The following is a 16642-nucleotide window of genomic DNA, read 5'->3' on the forward strand; positions in this document are numbered from 1 at the left end:
TCTGAGATAAAGATCACAAGCAGACACCCAGCAGCAGCAGTAGGAACAGTGTGATAGAAACAGCTGTAAGAGAAACAAAACACTGGATACATGAACTATACTGAATAACCATCTAATCCCAGAGCAACTGTCTTTGGAAAGGATTGTTCATTTGTTTATTTACAAGGTTTTGATTTGATCATCTATCTTCGGTTGATTTCATGGGAATAAGCACGAGAGCAAATCCTGTGATAGAGAATACAATTATTTTCAATGCAGAAATCTGTATTCAGCTTATTAAGTTTTACTATATACAAAGCACTTTGGAAAAGACAGTTTGGATTTTTTGCAATAACAGCAAAGTCACGTCCAACCAGTCTCATTATTCCTCTTTGTTGAGGGTAACCCATGCAAAGTAAAGGGTCAGTCTAACACCCATAAGCCCCTTAGTGAGAATCAAGGCATCAGGGTTATCAAAAGACTTCAGGAAAATTCTGCTAGAAATGTTAGATTTTCAAAGCTTATCCACAGAAACTGAATTATCCAGTATTTTAAAGAAGTGAACATGCTCTGCTACTGAAAATAAATAAATAAATAAATAAATAAATGTGTCACTGCTGAAAGAAGTGAGAAGGTAAGAGGGAAAGAAAAGGTAGGACAACTTCTTTTATTAGCACTGGGGGCCCAAAACAACTTAAAGTGTTTGTGGACAACCACTATCAAAACTTGTAGAGATGGAAAAACTTTCTTCCTAAAGAGTTCAGCATAATCCAGATCTGTTTGATCACTTTAAGGTGACCTCATATATGCAAGCAGAGCTAAAGGACAATGACCAGAATCTTGGGGTAAGATGGTGGACAAGCACCTCACCAGCTTCTGTGGGAGCACCAGTCACATCATGCAATCTTCAGGAACATCTCCAGTTTGCCAACAGTCTGGTCTCAGGTAAGACAACAGTAAGTCTCTCCTCAGTTTCCCCATCAACTGCAAAAAGGGAATGGTAACACCTGCTCACCACATACTGGGTATTTGCTTCTCTTTAGGATTTCATTAATTAGTTAATGGCTACAATGCATACAGGAGATGTTAACGAATATTCACGACAATTCAGAGGTGTAAATTGGTGTTTTCTAATAGAATTTTCTCACTGTGCAACACTTTGCTTACTGAAGTCTATCACCTGATGCTATTACAGCTGATAATTGAGTCAGTCTCACCAGGAGTGCTTGAGTTTTTTGGACAGGCTTCCTTGGGAGTCTTTTCATGCTGATATGTTATTTGGAATGTTGCTGGTGAGGCATTTTTTAATCTTTGTATTTCCTAGGTAGCCCGTAAATCACTCAGCAACGTCTTTTTTCAGCTCAAAGGAGACACTAGCCTAGGCTTCAGATTTTCTGTTTTTAAGTTTTCATAATGCTAGAAACCTAAATCAGGACTATACTTTGTCACATACACAATTTCCTGCTCCTTGGACCTTATGAAATGATTGATGCAATTTATTTTGTTATTAAATTCTTCTGTATTTTGTGATGCATGCATTAGAACATGGCTATTCCCTCTTCTTGCTACAATGCTAACCAAATTGATTATTGAATCATCCTAACTTTCTCTGTTATGCTAGAAGAAAAAACATGTAATTAGTCCTTACAAGTAGCAGCAGAGTCATCAGGGCAAACTGAGTGAGCTCTTTTTAAAATTATACTAGAAAAATTGGCTTGAGTATCTAAAAATTTTGTGCTACAGAAGGTATTTGAACCTCAGTCTGATTGGAGGTTCAGAGGCTTTTTTTATTACTTCATTTTTGTTACTTGTACATTTAGAAAATATCTCCTAAATTAGGAATGCAGAGTTCATGAGTATTTTGAATGTTTATATGGTAAGCCATCAAGTTTTTGCCAAGACTCTATAGATAGAGAGTCTCGTTAATGAAGAGAAGTACTTCATAGAATCATAAAGGTTTGGAAAAGGCCTCCAAGATCATCTGGTCCAACTGTCCCCCAACCACCAATATTATCCACTAAACCGTGTCCCTAAGCACCACATCAACATTTCCTTAAACACCCCAGGGACAGTGACTCCACCACCTCCCTGGGCAACCCATTCCAATGCCTAACCACTCTTTCTCCCAATTTCCAACATGAACCTTCCCTGGTGCAATTTGAGGGCATTGCCTCTAGTTCTATGACTAGTTTTCTGTGAGAAGAGGCTGTCTGCCAGCTCTCCCCAACTTCATTTCCGAAAGTTGTAAAGAGCAATAAAGTTTCCCCTGAGCTTCCTCTTTTTCAGAGTAAAAGCACAAGTTGAAAAGGGTTTAAAAAACGTAAATTCGTGAAGTCATGTTCTTATAATGCAGACTATTTTGTGCCACTGCAACCTGAAGCTGCTACTGCTCTGATGTGAAAACTCACCTTCTTGTCAGCTGAATTGACACTTTTTTTTTTAAGAGACCTTATTGTAAATCAGAGAGAGGCTGGCTCATAAAAAAAAAAAAAAAAAAAAAAAAAGTAACGAAACCGTTTATATGTTTTCTGTAAGTCAGAGGACTTTTCCACTCTAGTTCATTACATTGCCATTCAGACTGTTGTTTTACTACATGTAGGATGCCCAGAATTAATAGACAACACTGCTGGAGAATACTTTGACATACTGAGGTATGGTCTAAATCTTCTTGGGAATACAGTTTAATAAAACTTGCCTAAGACATTTCACAGTATCTTTACAGGCTCCACAACATGGAACTGATTCTTACTGATTCAAATGTCAGACATTATTCTAATTATTGATCTAGCTTTCCTCTGCATAAAACCATTTATAATAATATCACCAATTATCACAATTTAATGCCATGTTATTAGTGGAATAAATTTCTATCTTATACCCCCAAGATAAATTTTTAGTCCTCACTTTTGTGTAGAAATAGTAATAGTAATAGTAATAGTAATAGTAATAGTAATAGTAATAGTAATAGTAATAGTAATAATACAGCTTGGAATTGAAAAAAGCAGAATGCACTTAGAAAGAGCCCAAATATGTATGCATATGCTATGGTCTGAAGAAGTTGAAATTTGGAGGGATAGGTGTTGTCCATGGTTTATAATAGATATATTCAAAATCTTGGAACATTTCAATGTTTGCAATGTTATGCTAGAGCCATTGAAGCTCATATTGGTTGGCAACAGCTCAGAACTTCACACAAGCTCAAAACATTTCTTTTTAGACTTTCTGCAATTATGCCTTCTGCAGCTCTGCAACACCCAGGGTCAATTCTAACCTTGACTTCACTCTTGTCTTCTCTCCCTATCCTGCCATAAAATATTTCATCCTATTCACAAAATATGTGTTGTTTGTTTTTTTTTTTCTTTTTTCCTGTCTATATACAATGAATTATATGTGTCTTTCTGGCTGTAAAAATCCCTTTCCTCCAGCCATGTGACTGTGGCCATTAAAAATCATATGTTCCTGAGAAGATAATGTACTTACATTGTTTTAGCATGAAAATATCAATTGTACCTCAGGTACATAATACAATCTGCTCTATAGTTTGAAGCCAAAAGACCTTGTTTTCAGGTATTCAGTGTCCGTTACACTGATTACCTTCTGCCTCTTTTGTTGTTTCCGTTGATTGTCCTCATCTGTCTAAATTACAAGTGTGGCTATAAAGTTCCTAGGAAATGCTATCTGGATCCTAGCTCAGAACTTATTAACATACACTAAAAGGACTGCTCTGAAAAAATCTGATGATACAGGTATGGATTGAAATAGTATTGCATGAACACCCATCAACATGCTCAGTTTTCTAAACCACTCTAAATTTAGAGTCCCAATGCTTTGATTTAAAGAGTTGTCTGTAACTGGAGATACAAGTTTAACCAAAGGAGCTTTAGTTATTGTGCTGAGTCTGGCTGGGAAGGAGTTAATTATATTCATAGCTCCCTACCCAGCAAGTAGGCTAGGAGTGGGCAAGAACCTGGGAGAGGATATAGCTTGGACAACTGACCCAAAGAGATATTCCATACCAAATAATGTCATGCTCAGCAATAAAAATTGAGGCAGAAAAGCAGGTACGTTGGCAGGTAGCCATTGCTTGGAGACGGACGGGGCATCAGTCTGCTTGTGAGAATTGCTCTTTGGATCACTTTTTTTCCCTCCTCTTTCCTTCACTTATTAAACCATCTTTATCTGAGTTAGTTTTGCCTTTACTATTCTCTCCTGTATGTAGAGCTTAGCTGCTTGCCAGAGTCAACCCACCAAAGTTATATTTGAGAGGCCAGGAAAATAACAATAATAAGGAATTAAAGCCCTTTTCAATCTCCACAAAAATATCAAATTACTTTGTCCATATCTGGCATTGTTCATAGATGTCTGTATTATCTCTCTGTAGTGTCCATTGCTAAAATTACATATAACACAGCTCTGAAAACTAATTCTCCAAGACTGTACATCCCACACAATGCAGATAAAGTAAAGCAAATATTCATTTGAAAACAGAGAAAAAATTCCTCATGATATTCTATTAATCCTCCTTGGTTTTTAAACTATTCAGACACAATACTGAAGGTTAAAGGGTGCCATCACCCTTCAACCCTCCAGCTCACTCCATCCTCTTGTTGCCCAGATCCTCATAGGAAGTTTGTGTTCATCTGAGGAACTCTATCATGAATGAGTCTTCCCTGGTGGGCTAAAATCTGTTGCTATATTTTCTTGTCTTCCTTTATTTTACATGCTGTGACTGATCTACTTCAGCAGTATTCAGTTTCACACAGAATGAATAGCTTTTTATCCCTAAGATATTCCTTTTTATCCCTAAGATCTACTCTTTTATGTGGCTTTGGAAATCATTTACAACTCAGACGGGTAGTTTAATATTTCAACTGTCTATTCAGTTGCACCTGTAGGACTCACTGAAGCATCAAATATCTACAGGGAGAATCCAGAAGAGGTGAAGTGAGTCAGCATGAGATAAGCAGGTCCACAACCTTAAAGTCTTCTTTGTCTTCTTTTACAAATATAAATAAATAAATAAATAGATCTTCCTAGCATCACAAGGACTTAAATATATATATATATATATATATATATATTTCTTCCACAAATGGGATAATGCATAGTTATTATTTACAAAAAACAGACTTAACATTCAAACCTCTCTTATCTCACCGACTTCCACACCAGTGTTTGAAGATGAACAGTAAAAGGCTACCCACCATGAACATGTAAATTAAAACAATGCAAGTTTTATTACTTATTTTATTAATTATTTTCATAATATGCTAATTCATTGTTATATAAATTATCTTTCCTAACAGCATATTCCACTGTTTTGTACAGCATAATCAGCCTCAGATTCTGATTTAATGGGAATAATAATAATTATAGATAAGAAAAACTGACAACATGGCCCATACATGCAAGTATGTATAAAGTTGGACTGAACAGTAATTGAGTTCTGACAGTTTGCTTATTTGCAGGCTTGTCTAAAAAACTTCTCAAATTCTGCCTAATAACCACAAGACTTATTTAGACCTGCTGCTCCACCATCAGCACATCACTCTTCCTTGACTTATAGCATCGCCTCACTCAGTATTGCATTCTGACATGCAGGATAAAATATGAAAACAATTATTCACGTGGCTCTCTGTAAATCTTCATATAAGCTAGAAGTTAACAGATAACAGAGCATTAGAGTATTGTGCCCTACGAGAACACAGAATCAGGTTTTACACTTCTGAATTTTATTCCCAAATTCCCTGGGAGTTTTCAGAAGCTTCATTCACCCAATGGAGTAAACAATCCAAAGACCTGAGGCCATATGTCAAGGCTAGACTCACAACAACATATCTACAATTTTCTGCTCCCAGAACTGGGTGGCTGTATCCAAACTGAACAGTAGGAGTAGTAATTGACACACACATCCTATGAAATAAACCTAGTCATTGTCTGTGAGGATAAGAATTTATACAAGCCAAAAATGTGTCATGGAATATGTGTAGGAAGTAATTAGGTCATGTGCACCACTGTGTATCAGGGCTTCAGTCTGATCACTGGCTCTTCTTATTTACTTGTAGGAAGAAGTTCATTATAAAACTTGAGGCAATTTGTGTCCTAAGTCCAAACATTCTGAAGCTAAAGGTACTTGGATACTCAGTACTTACTATCTAGTGAGGTTCTGTTGTGTAATGTGGACATCAAAGCTTGCAACTAACTGTTGGGAGAACTGTACTCTGATGCTACATTCTCATCAACTCTATGGTGTCTTTGGCTATTATTGCCCTCTTTTCTTACTATTAGTCTTATTATGGGAACTGTTTTCAGAAGAAAAACTGAATTGAGTTTGAGCCAAAAAAAATTTACAACAGTGTAACTACTGATCTGCAGGGAGGTAGATACGAATCAAGCCCAGGAAGTTGGTTTATTGAAACCACAATGGTTGTGGTTATCTAAATCACCTTGCCTGTTATATTAGTGCCATTTTATTTTGCTTATTTATGTGACATTCTTTATCCTTCAAGAATGTTGAACAATTCATTGTTTGTGTGCAACTCACTATTGTATTATAATATTGTTTCCTAAAAAGTAAGTGTGTGACTAATCCATTGAGGATGTTGCAATACTGTGGAATTAGATTGGTATTAGCACAAGGAAATAGCAAGGACAATTTAATGAAAGTGTCACAGACATAGAATGTCATATGCATGTAGCTATGGTCAAAGCAAAGAAGACATGGGAAAAATACAGCTCCCATAGTTAACCATTGAGATCACTCTGGGGACTAAACAGCCCCCTTCTAGAGGAAGGAGTGACAGGAATCTGAGGTTTTGTTGAATACTTTTGACATTCTTCACGGTATTTTCTGATTTGCTTTTTGAAAGAACTCTGTTGGTTTTTCTGATGCCAAAGGCATGTGATACAGTATAGTTGTTCAGTCTGAGGTTCTCATTCAGTAGTAATTACCTCTTTGTACATAATGTGTGCTCTTCTCTTGGACAAATTTATTCAGAATTTTTTCCCCAGGATTCACTCTCAATAACATATAATAATATATTTAATACATAGACAAGCAGAGTGCCTTTGGTCATTGCAAAGTATCACACTGAATTATATAACCAATTTTTTTTATTGAGGATTCTCTTATCACTTTCACCATAGCTCTGCACAAATCTGTCGACTTTCTCCTCATGCTTTCTTATTATCTAAGCTTTTATTTCCTTTCTTACTTTCATCCTGAATTGCTGTTATTTTTCTAACTTGTTTATTTTACAAATGTTCCTTGTTCATTTGTTTGAAGAATGTCAACTGGTGATAACTGAGCTAAAGCTGGGGAAGTTACATTGTCAGATGCTTTTGATTCAGCCCAGGACTGAGCAAGAAGGTGCTTCATTTAATGAGAATGACTTCACTCAGAAAAAGACAGAAGAACAGATTGCAACACCAGGAGGGAAAAGAGCTGTCAGTTATAACACAGGAGGTAAATGAAATGTTTCCCTTGTCTACTGGTAAGACAGTCTGCACGTATGGTTCTGGGATGAATAGAGTGTAATTGCAGACATTTGTTCTTCCTATGCCCCTAAACTCATTCTGCTTTTGGAGAGTCTGTTCTGGTGAGATCTTATTCCCTAAAGAGCATGTAGTTTACATGCACTACAGCACATGTAGTTTATATGATCCCCATTCACCCTAATGTTGTAAATATACATCTTGGTGTGTATGCACATGTATTATATATGTACACGTGTTTGTGCATGCATGGATATTGTGGTGGGTTAGCTTTGGAAACTCCTGCCCAGGTACTCACTCACTCTGCCCTCAGTGGGGTGGGGGAGAAGGTAAGGAGAACAGGAGCAAGAAAACTTGTGGGTAGAGATAAAGACAGGGTGATTGTTTATCAGTTACTGTTGTAAGTGACAGACCCAACTTGGGGAAAATGAACTAAATAGACAATTAAACAGAAAAAGACAAATATGAAAACACCTTGCCTTCCTCTTTCCCAGACTCAATTTCACTTGTGTACTGCACTGTAGTTTCTCTTTGCAACCCCATCCTTCTCAAACTTCTTCTTCTCTGGTGCAGGCTCTATATGGTCCCAGTTCTTTCAGGAACCTGCTCCATCATGGGGTCTTCCACGGGCCACAGTAGATACCTGCTCTGCTGCAGAGCATCTCCTCCTCTTCTGAGGTTGGTGTTTCCTCTGATGTTCACCACTCTTTCTGTTCCCTCCTCTTTCTCTCCCTGTGGCATTTTCTGACCTTTCCTAAACATGTTTTCACAGAAGAGCCACAAGCTTCTCTGATGGGTTCGGCTGCGCCCTGTGGTGGGGCTGTTGGAACCAGCTAAAAATAGCTGGAACTGGTGGTGTCTGGCACAGCGCAGGCCCTGATGTCTTCCTTCCCACAGAGGTGGCCCCTGCACCTCCAGCCCTGTGGCCACCACCTGGACACATAAACCTAATACATATATATATGTGGTTTAAACACAAATATGACTATATCTAACATTTACCCATCCAAATGTTGTACCTCTGTTTCAGCTGCACATATGAGCAGTAAAATCACACAGTCAAGCTGCAGGCAGAGCGGCCCACAGAGCACCTATAACACACAAAGGACCAGCATGCTGGGGAAACAAACGCACTTTATATGCAAGCAAAGACCTGTTATTCTCACAAACTTCTGAAGGACTCATTCTCCTCAGTTCACAGCTCTGGTAAATGAGGTTACTGCCACCATACCTTAAAATCTATTTATTATCTTATGCACATACTTTTCTTTTAAAAGGTGCTGTGGAGATGAAGAGTATCTTTCATGTATCTTTCTCAGTTAATTCCTTTTTTTTTTTTTTTCAAATTTTTTTTCAATGCATTTTGATTGTTTGCTATTCCTCAAAGGCCAAAATTCAATATGTAAAAATGCTTTTTAAAAGATGAATCAACTTCTAATGTCAAATTCAATAAGCTCAGCTACCACATTCATATCCCATTACTATAAAAAGAGAAAAGGCAACGATGCCCCAAATTTCTACTATTTTCAGAGATGATCCAAGTTAAAAATTAAGGATAAGTTATTGAAGTGCTTAGAAACTAAATTGATATTCAGAAAATGGACCTCACATAATGATTTTTCCATCCAGTTTATTTATTCTGAACCCAATAGCCATTAATACACTCTAAACTCTGGGAAACTGAAGGCACAAATGTAGAGTTATTTTCCTTATCTTGTTTGCAGGGAAAAGCTGAATTTCAAGTCATCAGAAAGTAGCATAATTAGTTATTGTAGAGCTGCTTCTTCCCATTGCTTCTTCCCATAGCCTAAGTACATTGTACATATATATGGCCTGGAGTCAGTGTCTGCTTGCAGGGGACATCTCTGGGAAGCACTGTCTCCATAATGCAAAGAGGTTTCTCTTCAGGTTCTTCATAACTCAGAAGATGGCTCCAACAGCCCTGACCCCATGAGGATTTCAGTGCTGCACAAGCAACCTGCTCTGTTGCTGGCAATGTTCCACCCCAGAGATGACCGGCTGTAATCCTTTACAGGTGAGAAGATCCACCCAGTCTCAATATTACATCCTTTTCAATAAACCAAGGCAAGCAATGAAATAAAAACTTCTGATTAAACTGGAATGGATTGTTGGTGGAGAAATTGAGAGGAGTTTAGATAAAATGAAGACGGATTAATTTGAGGCTGTCATTCTGTTCTATTTTCAGAATTAATTCATTTAATTTAAGAAGGAGAATGTTTTTTAAACAAAACAAGATCTAATTTTGAAAAAAAAAAATCTACAGTTCTTTTTTTTCTCTGTGTTTCCAAAACAAAATTATTCAGGAAGGATTAAATTCTCTGTGCTTTAGACTTAAAAAGATAGATGTTAAATACTAAGCTTATAAATGTGTTCATTTTGGGACTAAGAGGATTTGTGAATAAAGTAAGTGCTATCTACAATAATAATAATAATAATAATAATAATAATAATTTTAAATGTCAAAGGGCAGGATTCATTCAAGTTAGTCTAGAGAAATAGCCACTTTAGACACCTAATTTAGAAGGTGATGGATTATTCTCTAGAGTTGTCTATTTCTTTCTTCAGTGTGTAAAAGCGGAGCCTAGAGTGCAGCCTACTCTTAAACATGTAGCTGTAAGACATATTTGTTAGGACAGGTGGTTTCCAGTCCTCAGGATTTCAATATTTTTTCCCCTTTTTTTCTAGCATACATTGTTTGCAGCATTTAAAGATTACTTTATTCCCCTCAATCCCATTTGTAATATATTCTTTAGTTGAAACATGAGTTCATTTTCTCATCTGATGCAGTGAAGCTGTAAGCATCTGTTAAAGTCAAATATTGTGAATATTTCTACTCAAAGCCAAGAACAACGATACATAAAGCTTATATTTGAAGTTCTTTCTGAATGATGGTTGTAGCATGGATCACATTGAGAAAATAGTCCACACAGTTCATGTTATGTATATTTTATTCAGCTGTTGCTCTCATATTCTTTATTAATTAACTAACTTGTAACTTTTGTACTGTTCTTTCCTGTAATGGATTTAGTGCCCCAAACCGGGATGAAGATTCAGTTTGAGAACAGATCATCTAGGCACGAGTTTTGTAAATAATGTCCTTATAACTTTAAAAATAGGTTTTATTTCACTTTCTCTTTATATAACAATTATTCCTAATTTGAGTGGTCTGAAGTTCTGACTTCATATGAACATGGAAAGTATGAAAAGAATAAAACATAACTATTGTATGCCAAAGCAAGAAAAGTTCAGACTAGCCAGCCAGACTAGCCACACTCCATGCATTTTCTCTGTGAGGAATAGTAGTTTTGTATTCATGTATTCATTTTTTCAGTTCTCCCATTGTTGGAGATTTTTAAATGGGACAGTGTCTACTTTATATTAGAAAGTCAGAGTTGTTTTTGTTCATTTGTTTGTTTTCTCTAATGTATAACATGATAATTGAACTAATAATGGTTTAGAATGAATCTCCACCAGTCACTTGAGCCTGTCCATTACATATCTTCCTTCATTAATTTTTCAGACTGTTTAAAGAAATAATCAATGTTACAGAACAATGTCCAATCCCTGGGAAATTGCTATTTCCATAACAGTATGTTTGAGCTCAGTGAAAGTCCCACCTCCCCTTTTACTTTTGATTTTAGTGTTTTAGTAACAGATGTCTTGATAGAGGTAAAGAATTATACAGAGGAAGATCAAATGCTGTAGACAATCAATACAATCCCAGTTTGATTGTTTAAAAGAACATAGACTAAGGCTGAATAATTATGCAAACGATAAATCATCTGGGCATGTAATTAAGTCAGAATTACAATGACAGTAAAGTACAGTTAAATTCTTATTGATACATTAAATTGGGACAAATGTTAATATATTTAATTGGCATTTAACAAGATAGCTGAAGCAAGTTAATTAGATATCAATTTACACAATTCATAAATGTCAGCATTTTTAAAACTAAGTCCACATTTAGAATACAGTTCAATCTTGGATATTCCTAAATACAACAGGTGTGACTGGTAGCAGTCACATTAACTATATTAAAGTTATTGTCACTTCTGCTTCTAAGACTTCCCTTGCAGATACTTGTATCATGGTCAGAATGAGATTAGTTAGAATGAAATTGCTTTTCTCCTTCCCTCCAATCCCCTTTCCTGTTCTGTCCTCTCCCTTGTTCCTCTTCCCCTGCCCTGTTCTCTCCTTCAGCTCCTTCCCCTTTACCCTTCTGTTTTCCTCTTCCTCTTTCCTTTCGTTCTCTTTCCACATTAAGTATCAATACTTAATGAATACCAAGTAACTGGTTCCCAAATCTGACACACTAATGTCTACTGGATGATTTTAATGTTAATATCCTTGTGCCCCACCTTCACATTTCTGTAATACAGATAACATTTATCTTGGTGGTTTACAAATGAAAAAGTTACATATTCACAATGATTATGACTTCATCTGGTAATTCTGTTAGCTCATGATGCTAGGATCAACCAGTGAAAATGACCAACCAGAGAAACTGAACCCAGAAAATGTGAGCCTTTAACCAAACACCGTACATAAAAAAAGTAAGAATTAAAAAATTTATGCATAGCAACTTAAAAGAGTTACTTTAAAAAGTCAGTTGCAAGCAGAAAATGTCAAAATAGTTTGCCAAGTAAGTTTTGTAACACTTCATTTTTAAAAGTTTCTTAACTATAAGGACGCATAAAAAAAATGGCTATGATGATAAGCGGAACTGACTTTTGTTTTTTTCTTTTCCCAGACACTAAGATAAAAGAGAAGGCTGACAAGGTTTTTCAATATGCCATTAAATGAAGAATGGTGATGATTCTCTTAGATTTGCTTTGATTAACGTGTTATATAACCTCTGGAATTACAGTGAGAAAGATAAAGACCCTCAGGCAGGAAGATTGGCAGATGGAATGGGAGACGAGGAACAGAGGAAGGCTGAGATGGGGGACAATTCTCAATCAGTCCCATATTTTTTCTTTTGATTTATTCTCATATGACCTCTTTGTCTTCCAGAGATTTTCAATTCTGGAAATCCTGGCAGGATTTGAGATTTCAGTGAAAAGATAGCTAAAGATTTTAAAATAGTATTGTGAAAATATACAAAGTAATTGTCTGCATGTTTCCAGTAAGAAAGCTCTTTCATTTATTCTGATATCTTTTTATCCGACCAATCAGAGCCTATTTTCATTATGCTTGCCTGGTCTGCTTCCAGGTAATATGTCTGCTTCTGGAAAGGATGTGCTCTACCACCCACAGCACTGTGCTCCTGTTGAGTTTCTAGAATGGGCTCTTGGAGTCATTGTCCTGCTTGGTAAGCAGTTAATGCTGATGAGCATTCAGGAATAGGGGATAAAACTGATTTACTTTGGGATACAGGTGACTCACCAGAACTCTGAAACAAAGTGCAAACACTGTATCTTTTCCAGTAGGCATATTTCTAGTAGGCTTCCACTGGCTTTTGTACATAGACATCTTTTTGGCAACCTAAAGCCAAATTTACAGGATTTATGAGACTAGTAAGATAAAGCACCATGCATATAAATCATTCAGGACACCATATATAATAAAAAGTATTCATCCCAGTAGTACTTTCAAAAGCAAAGAAAATGAACATTTTACTGAAAGTTTCCTAAAGTTCTTTCAGTTTTCCAAGTGTTTCTAAAATCAGATAAACAAATTTCAACAACAGCATTTACTAACATTATGCCAACTACATTCTAATTTTCTGCTTTTGTTTGTTTTGTTTTAGTCCCTAGTGTCTCAATGGCTATTTCCCCACTTTCCCTTGGAATGTATTCTACACACAGGCAAATTTCAGCTTTAAGAAACTTCACCTGCTACTTGCATATTTTTTCCACTGTTAAGTTACTCAAATGAAAGTGATGGTTCAATTTCTGCTTGGAACATATACTACACTACACCCTTCCTATACTAAACATTTGGAGACTAAAAATGTTACCAAATAAGCATCATCCTTTCCTGCAGCTGTGTTGTAATAACACCGAGCATGTTGATTTCTGTTAATCTTTCTTTAATGGTTCCTTCAGGCTCATAATAATCTTTTATGTTCTTTTGCAAATTTCCTCAGTCTTTCAGTATCATTTACGTATCACAAAAATGACAGAAATTACTATTTGCATTTTAAAAAGTCAAACGAATTCTACTTTCATCTTGAAATCTATACATCCTAACAGAAAGTTTTTTACTTTTTGGATTTAGTCCAAATTAAAGCCAGTGTAATTGAGAACAGAATTGTCCCCTAAAACACGATAAACAAGAAGTAAATGTACTATATTTCTGTTATTTTTATGCACGACAGTACCAGTTGCATTTTCTAAGACAAATTTTAAAACAGCAAAGTCACCAAAACTTTGGCATATTTTCTTTCATAAGAAACACCTAAAAATGCCCAGAATAACAAGAATTATTTATGGTTTCTAAATTTCACTAGTAAACATTCAGTGTAGACTAATTTATACCTAATTCAGAAGAGTGGCACATGTTATATATATACATAAACATATGTATTCTTATTTATCTATTTAACATTTCTAATCCATAAACACACTTTAAAGGATTTGTGATCGGTGAAGATACCAATTAGACATTAATCTGCATGAAGAATTGGCCCTACGTTTTTCCACCTGTTCAGGGAGGCATGCTGTGCTGTGACTACAGAACTTGAACAAGTCTAAAGTCTAATGTTTTAGTGAAAGTATGGGAACTTGAATACATAAGTGATTCCATGTAGTCTGATGCATCTTTAGAACACTCAAGAGATCATTTGCCATTGAAAAGTATATGCAACAAAAAGTTGTAATTTGATGCATGAAAAAAAATATATATATATCTGTAGACCAGTATGAATATTTGGCCTTAATTAAAAGCAATACCTCAGAAAATTATCTCTGGAGATTGTTTTAGCTATATATTTCCCTGCACTTTGGAAACAATAGGTGCTTTCAATTACACAGTTTTTTGTAAATTCAGAGGACAACAAGAAAAAGAGAAACAAAAGGTAATTACAGAGGACAGTTTGTGAGTGAATTCTGAGCTTGTGTCTCATGAGAGCTAAAATATATTCTGGAACAAACTGTGGGATAATGGAAGTCTTTAAGAATCTTTCTATTTATTACACTGTAGCCGTCGTAGGTTGACCCAGCAATCTAATAACTAAGAGCTTTTAGAAATATACTGATTAGCTGCACAAGAAACAAAACTATTCTGTGGCTTGATCCTGTTTGAATTTGTGGGTGTCTAGTAATATTGCTGACAAGCTGCCTTCCCAAGGTGATTTTTGATTGTCCTGTCCATTGACAGAATAGTTAATATAGCAGAAATTGTCCAATAGACTCAGAAGTTATTGGTCCAGAGAAGAATCTGTCAGATGGATACACAGCTTGGAGACAGGAAGAAACATTTCTGTTCCTGACTATGTATAAAAGACAAGAAAATATTTATAAAACAACAATACCTATTTACAGCATTAACTGAAACAAAATATTTCACAAGATCACACTGACTGAGGAGATAGCTCTTTATGATGAGGTGTTTATTTAGTTTTTCTTTTTCCTGTGTGTCAGAGAAATAAAATCTTGGGTGTAAACTTTCAGGCTAGTCAGTGAAGAGAGATCAGAGTCTTGGGAGAATGAGTAACATCTTAGGCAGAGTCATCAGATTCCCTCCGTTCCCTCCAGTACGGGGAGCCAACCAACATACTAAGTTTTTACAGCTAAGTGACTAAAGTGAAGAGGGATGAGGCTGGGCCAGTAGGCATGGAAACCACAAGACTGACAGCTCCAGTTCCTGAGTAATTTTCCAGGTTCACAGCCTGTAGGTGAGGCAAAAAGTACTTGTTCCACTTTTCAGAAATACATTTAGTTTTCTTACTAAAGTAAAATGGTTTAAAATGTTGTTCAACTATGTTGAATAATTATTTAATAACATTCAACTTATTCATCAATGACCTGGACAATGAAATGTGGTGCACCCTCAGCAAGCTTGCTGATGACACAAAGCTGGGAGGAGTGGCTGATACCCAAGGGGTCTCAGCTGTCATTCAGAGGGACCACAACAGGCTGCAGGGTTGGGCTTCTTTTCTTGTCAGAAAGAAGCATTCAAAATTCTTGGAGTTTCCTGAGACTACTAGCCAAGACTCTGATGTGATAAGGTTATTATAAAAGCTTTCACTAGTACATTCTTCCTCTCAGATAGCAAGCATCTGTACAGAAATATTGAGAAATCTTCCTCTAAACAATTTAACCCTGAGGAGACCTGGAGACCTCTCATTTGTTATTAGGTGACTTATTTGGTGGAGAAACCTTTTTTTTCTCCTCCCTTCTTTCCCCACCCTCCTGAATCCTTAATCCCTTTTATTCAACCTCTGTTTTCAGAAAATTCACTTGTGGGAGGAAGAAAAATGCCCATTAGAACTGCTACTACTGTATGCTTCGAGTCACTTCTAATGTTCTGATTAAATTTATTATTTTTTCTAATTTGGTTCTAGATTTTTATTTACCATTATTCTATTCACATCATATTAGTAAGTGGAATGAATTATCCACTTTCCAACTCTAATTGGAGAGTGGATTAAGAGTTTTGATCTGGTGCCATCAGCATAATTTGAAACCAGGTGGTATTAAACCAATTAGATTTCTTTTAATTGATTTTTGCATTTTATGCAATAAGGGAAATTCATTGATGCTCATTTTTGGGAATGAGGTAACAATGACTTCTGAAACATTGCCAAAATTTTAAATAACTTTACAAAAATTTAAGTCAATATCAATTCTTTAGGAAATTAATGGGACCGATTTTATTGTAAATACCTAACAATTGTTCATCTGGCAGCCCTGAGTTAGTGACTGTTCAAAGAGCATCAGATTAAAGTTCTGAAAGTAATGGAAAAGCGTTTTATAATCCAGCGTTTTATACTGTCCTTGCAAGTAAAACGTTTTTCACCTTACATAGAAGTATGTTACAATGTTTTTATCACATAAGTGTGAAAGAGTTTATATTAGAGCTAGTCTACTCTTTAAATGCAGGCCTAAATACATTTGAATGAGTAACTCTATTTCGGATTGCTAAAAGAAAAATATTTCAGGTTGCTGTCAAAAACTCTTTCTTTCCATTTTTTTCACACTGG

The 16642-nt window shown here is 35.9% G+C and overlaps 1 long non-coding RNA gene across 1 annotated transcript; it reads left to right on the forward strand.

The window, feature by feature from the left end:
• Positions 1 to 818: 818 nt before the first annotated feature.
• LOC137856594 (uncharacterized) lies at positions 819 to 9557 on the forward strand. The gene is made up of 3 exons (XR_011096612.1): positions 819 to 924; positions 7330 to 7444; positions 9382 to 9557. It is a non-coding gene; the product is annotated as an uncharacterized lncRNA (long non-coding RNA).
• Positions 9558 to 16642: the final 7085 nt, after the last annotated feature.

The sequence above is a fragment of the Anas acuta genome, chromosome 5 (assembly GCF_963932015.1).
Source record: "Anas acuta chromosome 5, bAnaAcu1.1, whole genome shotgun sequence".
Taxonomy (NCBI): Eukaryota; Metazoa; Chordata; class Aves; order Anseriformes; family Anatidae; genus Anas; species Anas acuta.